Source organism: Cynara cardunculus, assembly GCF_001531365.2.
Source record: "Cynara cardunculus var. scolymus isolate 2C chromosome LG 10, CcrdV1, whole genome shotgun sequence".
Taxonomy (NCBI): Eukaryota; Viridiplantae; Streptophyta; class Magnoliopsida; order Asterales; family Asteraceae; genus Cynara; species Cynara cardunculus.
Genome location: NC_037537.1, coordinates 16,895,160 through 16,902,935, shown reverse-complemented (window position 1 = coordinate 16,902,935; position 7,776 = coordinate 16,895,160).

The following is a 7,776-nucleotide window of genomic DNA, read 5'->3' as shown; positions in this document are numbered from 1 at the left end:
AGAATTATTTTAATTATATTTTAAAATATTATAATTGATGAATTTTTCAAGATACTCCTATTTTTGGTTATTTTATATTCTTATTAGCTAGTTTTGCCAAACATAATTTATTAATCAACTATTTTATCAGTTAGCTTATAAGTTACAACTAACTTATCAACTAACGGTTAATTTATCAGTTAGTTTGTCAAATATAAATACTGAAAAGTACAAGAAAGATGACATACCACTAAGTGGTCCATGGAAACTTGTACCATACGTCTATAATTGCTTATTCCATTAGATCTTAATCATAACTCCACTTATTGCACCAATTATCTACTTTGTTTTTTAATAAATATTTCTGCATTTGTTGTTAGAGCATGTTACCATCTCTAACAAATTTTTTTAAAGGAGAATGAAACTTTAAATTTTTAAAAATAAAAATATATTTAATTTCAAGATTCTTTATTTTAATAGAGTATTTTAGATGGTCAAACATATGTGTCATATATAAGAGTGTTGCAACAGGTTTATAGGACGTTTTTTGAAGTATTAAATAGTTTTTCGAGCATTTTTGAAATGAAACGTTCTATTAAATTTACTTATGTGACATTATTTAAAAAATGTCCTATAAACACAAACAGTCTTATAAATTGATGTATTAGAAGTGTCGAATAAAAAACTAATGGAATATTTTATTTTAAAAACGTCGTAAAAACTATCTAAAACCTTTAAAAACGTCCATTAAACCTATTGCAATGATTTTACGTTCAAAAGCATCCATCAAACAGTGGGCAGAGGTGATTACCTTAGGTATAGCAAAATTAAGGTTTTGGAGAAATCTATAAATTTGTAGAGAATTGCATTCTCGCTTCCTCCATTTTCGGAAAGCCGTTGAAGCAAAAAGAAACTTCAAAAACCTTAGTTTTCTCTATCATGGAGAAGTTACTGTGGATGTTCGTATATGTTTTTGTATTTGATTCAAGTTTATGTATGAAGATAGATCTAGATTAAATGGATTAAAGGGTCGTTTATCAAACACTTACCAGATAAGTGTTTACTGGCAAAAGTTACCAACCAAGCTTACCTAATCGGGTAAGATTTTCGACCATCGAAATGGATTGTTGGTAAATGTCTATCACTTGATAGGAGCTTACCGGATAAGGTTCTTCACTCTTACCTAACATGTAAGAATCTCGATCATTACCTTGTCTTTAGTCGGTGTAAGATTATTGATCCCTACTATTCTCACCCGCTAAGATAAGTAGCCCGATGAGCGTTTAATAAATAACACTTAAGTCGGTGAAAAATTAAAATACCATATTTTAGAAGTTAGTTTTTAAGTTATATTAAAAAATTCGATAAATGGTTTTAATCGTTTTTCACTACAAACCGAAAATCAAGCTTCTTTCCTAAATTTTGTAAACCTATTGGCATCTAACAAAAATGTTGAGTGAATGGTAGGTTTTTAACAAAATTTATTCTCCCCGTTGTGGTTCTTGAAACAAAATAATGACTTGTCATCACGTTTTTTCAAAGGAAATGAATTAAGGTTCAAGAAACAACTGTAACTAACAAAAAATCGAACCATGATGTTTGTGAAACACATGTTCAAGCGTAACCATCATTGTGAACCACACCAAAAAAAGGACGGTCTCCAACATGCTTTCCTTTATTATTTTGTAAAACGCCAAAATCTAGAAAAATACGACTGATTTAGTATTTTATAATACATTAATTGAATGATAAATTCATTTCTAAAGGACAACACTCTGAATGATTAAAAATGACAATTTAAGAATTGACATCAATAAACTAGAAACCAATCCTTTCACAATGTCTAGGATAAAGACATATATTACTAAAATCAATAAAGTCGGTACCTCCAAAATGATATAATATACTATTGGTCCCGAAATGGAGGACAATAAACTGGAAGTAATTGTAGAAGGGGGGATTGAATACAATTACACAAATTTTTTTTTAACTTTATAATTTTTATTGATGAATATCAAGAATTAACACACACAGATACAATAAAAATTGTTGTGGATGAAAGGAAGGGATAACCTAACCTAAATAATCTTACAGAGAGAAGAACTTATAAGAATAACACAGAGAGAGCTTGCAAAGAAATAAAGAACACACTAAGTTTTTCTTCACACACAGGAGAATGAGGGAGCAGAAGAGAAGAGCCGATTGCCTTAAGAATGCACTTAGAACTGCCTTTTATACAATCTTCAACATTAAATGGATGAGAACACTTGTCACCTGATGATAAGAAGGCAGAGGTTGACTTGACTATTGTTGATATCTTATTTTCATCATATACAACGTGCATATAACACTATTCATGCAGAGACAAACTTTTGTAGAGATATGGTCAGTCTGTAGAAAGACCTTATTTGGATGGATTAGTAGCTTCAAACAGCTACTCACAAATCTTCGGAGCCTAAAGATCTTTCTTCAAATCTTCGGTGCATGAAGATCTTTTTTCAAACCTTCGGTGCATGAAGATCTTCCTCACAATCGGCTTGTAGCATCAAAATATTTTCAATCTTCATTTCTGCTACTCTGGAGTTTTGGTGTGTATATTAGACAATGGATCCACAATACCGCATCGGTGACCTTCTGTCTTCACATCGACTAGTCTTCGATTTTGCCAATGGCTTTAAGTATGTACCAATATACAAAGAAACCAATAACTACTAAGTGTTGCTAAGGTAGAGGAACAGATCAGTGGGTCATCACCAAATCAATAGGTGACCCAACAGATGCGTCCCAAAGAGCTAAGGCTTTCATGAGCCTCTACTTAGCACTCATCTCTTCTCAAGTTCGCTAGTATCGCCCCCTACAAAGACCTGATGCACATGTCGACAAGAAAAAGTGTTAGGCTTCAAGCCTAGTGAGTTCAATCATTTTATATTGCCAATAAGAAAACGGAGAAACTGAACGAATGTTCTAAGATGACAATTTTCATAAGTGAAAGAATGCCTACAATTTAAAACGACATCTTTCCAAAATACACAATTTTCAAAATACCAAATAACATCTTTCGATGATAGAATTGGATATGGTGGAACACAAAGTAAGCCACTTATCAACGTTGTCGAGTTTCACCTCGAGGCCATCAAACGACCTTAGTGCTTCCAAGGTTTCAAGATGAGAACATCAAAACTCCTCACTTGTTTCAAACCGGTCCAAGTGAGAACATCAAAACGTTCACTTGCCATAACCAAAAGACCCCAATTGAGAACATCAAAACTTCTCATTTAATCGAACCCAATGGTTTCAAGATGAGAACATCAAAGCTCTCTACTTGTTTCAAACCTAGGGTCCATTAAAACTCCTCATTTGTCATAACCAAAAGGCCTAAGTTGAGAACATTAAAACTCCTCATTTGACTAAACCCAATGGTTTCAAGACGAGAATATCAAACTTCTCGCTTGACATAATCAAATGTTCAAGATGAGAACCTCAAATCCCCTCACATGATTCGAACCAAATTGAGATCATCAAAACTTCTCTCTTGATCAAAACAATCAATCTTCATGCACATAGATTCAAAGCAATAAAATCAGTATTTCATGATTAAACTTGGGAGATTTAATAATCTCAAATGACATGTATTTCCAAGTAGTTACGCAGACGTATGCATAAAATTATGTGGCACTTATTTTGTCAAAAGAATTACATCTCATTTATTAAACACGGTTGTAGATATATAGACTTTTTTTCCTCTCAAAAGACTAAAATATAGAAGAAGTAGAATATTTTATCGTTTATATATCTTTGATAAATTCACTGAAAGTTTATTAAACTAATTCTTATGGATTTATCTGGATCGTCACTATCGTCACAAATGTCACCTTCACCAAACTATAAAATACGACTTCAAACAGTCTGGTGAATGATTTATCATCGCGTTTACTTTTCCTTTTTTTTTGTATAGTCAAATATATAATAAATGAAACTTTGAATTACAAAAAGAAGCCGATGGGAAAAAAAAATGCACGGAGAGTTTTTTGAAGGTCCGTACACATCAATTAACAAAAGAATTAAATTGAAGTTATATCATATAAAAATGAAATTGTTTACAAAATTAAACTCTAAATTAATTTTAAAATATGTTCGTAAGCTTAATAATAATGAAATCCACTTCTAAATTTTGTTGTGAAATAGAAAATAACTTGAAAAATATTACAAAAATAAAAATTACGCACCCGTCTTTCATGTCAAAATCATGCGTTTAGAATATAAAACGTAAATCTTGATGTTGATGTGTGCAAGAAGAAAATTAGTAGATAGATGTGCATTTAGAGCATCTCGGACATCTATGCTATCATTTTTTGTATAGTAGAGTTCGAAACGTCAAAATCTCTAAAAAGTTTTATATCCAACTGTAACAACTAACACTACTCTATTTTAATAATTCTAACATCAACTATATTAATTAAATATTTAATTATCACAAGGATTCCGCTAGGCTAGGGTTAACTTAGGAAATCGACTACTTAATTTGGTGTGATATGAGTGGGATATCACTATTATAATCATTGACTTGGTGTGATATGACTGTGATAATCATGAATGAAGCTTAATGCTGCAGAAAATACTCAAAACCTCAAACATGAATTGACTTTGGAGATCAAAAGGACAAATGTTATGATATGAGTTTGATTAAAAATCAGGACTTGAGGGCTACTACATCAAGTAGATCAAATTTAAATTGTTTCATTACCTACAACATTCAAGCCCTCCACTTGACTTATTTATATTTAATATAAGTTAATTTATTAATTAAAAAAATTTGAGGTTAGTGGTTGTTCTCGCGTTATCGTAAATCACATAGAATCTTGTTTGAACCTCCACCCCCCTACACACACACACACACACACATATATATATATATATATATATANCATACATACATACATACATACATACATACATACATACATACATACATACATACATACATACATACATACATACATACATACATACATACATACATACACACATACATACATACACACATACATACATACATACATACATACACACATACATATATATAGACTTTGGATCATGTGAGACCAAGGGTTTTTCGTGAGACTCGTAAGATTAATTTTCAATTCTTGGATTAAATCTACAATCTAAAAATTCATAATCACAAAATTGTCATGAGACTTCTCAATAATCACAAAATTGCCACTGTACAACTTTAGACCATTAGATCATTAGCTTATAAAGTTAATCACATGATTTCAAGTGTATATATATATATATATATATATAAATAAAGTTGTTTGAAATGTTCTAAAACAATGATTGGTGAATAATAGAGGAAAAGTAAAAGGGAAATAATGGAGAATAGCAGCTGTTACAAGGTGTGTTTGAGCATCATCTTATTTATTCTCTATTATACCTTCAATTCTCCTATTTTCTAAATTTACACTATTACTTTTTTTAAAATTAATACGGTTCGGAACGTAACATCGCCTTATTGAATTCGTTCGATTTAAGATGATACAATTTCATCATTGCTCTAAAAGAATCAAATAATTTCGTGGTTTTAGATGTTGTACCGATCGACTAGAAATATTTCCTAAAAAACAATAACATGTACACCTACTTTCATTATTTTGCCCCCCTAACAACTTATTCTCATTCCCACTACTTACCCATCATACATATGCTATTATTATTATTATTATTATTATTATTATTATTTTGTATTGGAATAATATTTTTTAATATAAATATTTTAAAATTTAAGTCAAAATAAACCATCTTTCTACACATGTACGAGTCTTCGATAAACTTTGTAACTGATATGAAGCTGTTAGTTAAGCTATATCACGAGATACGAGACGTGTAGTGTACTCGTGTAAAGTAACTACAACCAAGATCGCCAGATGACGGTCCTGATAGTGGTCCCACTATGTTCGGAAAAATTGAGCTTATGAATGTCCGAATACTCGATTGAGTATTGCAATTATAAAAATTATGGAGGATTAAATGATTTCTTTGTGGAATTTAGATGAAGATTCCGATAAGGTTGACAAGTTGCTTGTTTTAGTTGTTTATAGGCCCGGCAATTTTGATGGATATCCGAGGGCTAACAAAAAATCATGAACGTTGAATTTGTATTATTAGGTGGATACAAAATTATGGATATTTTTGTAGTTGTATTTATCATTATAACAAGTGTACGACTTTTTTTAATGATTTAAATAAACGTGTAAGATAACAAATTCGTAGATATTTCTAAGTTGAACACTGATTGTCGTTGATGTTAAGTGGTATTAAAATGGAAAACGTTAACCACAAAAAATAAATATAAGATATTACATTAAATATTTTTTCAATCAAATGAATGTCACTAATGGTTCAATTTATAAATAATTAAATCTAATTGATTGATTTATCATTTTTGATATGTAGTATTTATTTATTTTTTATGGTATAATTAAACCAGATTTATTAATTTCTTGATTTAATCCAAAATGTCATCGTAATATTTAGTTATTTTTTCTGGTTAAGGTTTTTCTATTTTCATATATCTGTGTCACTTGAAATTGAAATTACTGAAATATAATCATATATGAGAAATGATTTAATTATAAACTAACGATTGAACACATAAAACATCATATTTTCCTTATAGCTTTCCTAGGGGTCGGCTTTAGTTCCCAATGAGACATGAAACCTTCGATCATTAATCATGGTTTATCGTTCATATTCCGTGAAACCGCTAATGGCTTAGTATAAAATGGGAGTTTGTAGCTTTATGTGAAGTTTGGGTCAAGAAGGAGAACTATTGTGAGAAAATGTGACGGTGGACGCTGTAATGAGAATTGACGGTGCTCTACATCGTAGCTAGTTTGACACCAATCGGGGAGACGCTAGCCACTTCAAAGATCGGTTTGGATTACGACATGTATTGTGAGTTACACGTGATTTATTTAAAATTGGTTGCATGCCTTATTTATGATCATCCACAAGCTTGTTTGAAGTTTCTCGAGATTTATGATATGATATATATGCGTGAAAAGTTTGATATTTTTATAATGTGTTTTGAGTATTTGTGTGTCAATGAGGATGTACTACGGTATGATTTTGTAAAGACGAACATGCTTTGTGAACTTGTCTAAGCCGTAAGTGCAGACATGCTGTGTGAGTTCACCATGTAATGATGTTTTAGGTAGACATCTCTCATGACGCCGTTTGTTTTGTGATGTAGACACGCACTATAATATCTTTATTTTGTGAAAAACATTATTCTTATCAAGACATGTTAAATTTATGAAGCTTCGTGAAAATTGTTTATTGTAAAAGTTGTTGTTCGTGCATGAACCCCGTGGATTCACTGGGTCTGAGGCTCATCCAAAACTCTTTTAACTTTTTTACCCAGACGCCTATTAAATAGAAAAGAAAATTTGGATAAAGAGAGATATAAAGATTAGCACCAAAGAAGGATATGTAGATCAAGACGTTGTTATATAGAACAAAATTATATTCCTCAAGATTGTAATTTTAGATGGTGATATAAATTGTAAGTTTAGAAATTTTATTTCCGCTGCAATGTAAGTGTTTGATCGTGGGATACTAGTTTTGTTATATTTAAGTATTCGAAAAATTTGGGATGTTACAATAGTTCGGTACCCTGTTCTTGTCCAAACTAAAATTTGGATGTGTTAGGAATAGAGATGGCCAAATGGGCCCGGCCCGGCCCGTAACCGACGGAGGACCGGGACCGGGACCGGAGAGGGACCGGGACCGACCGGG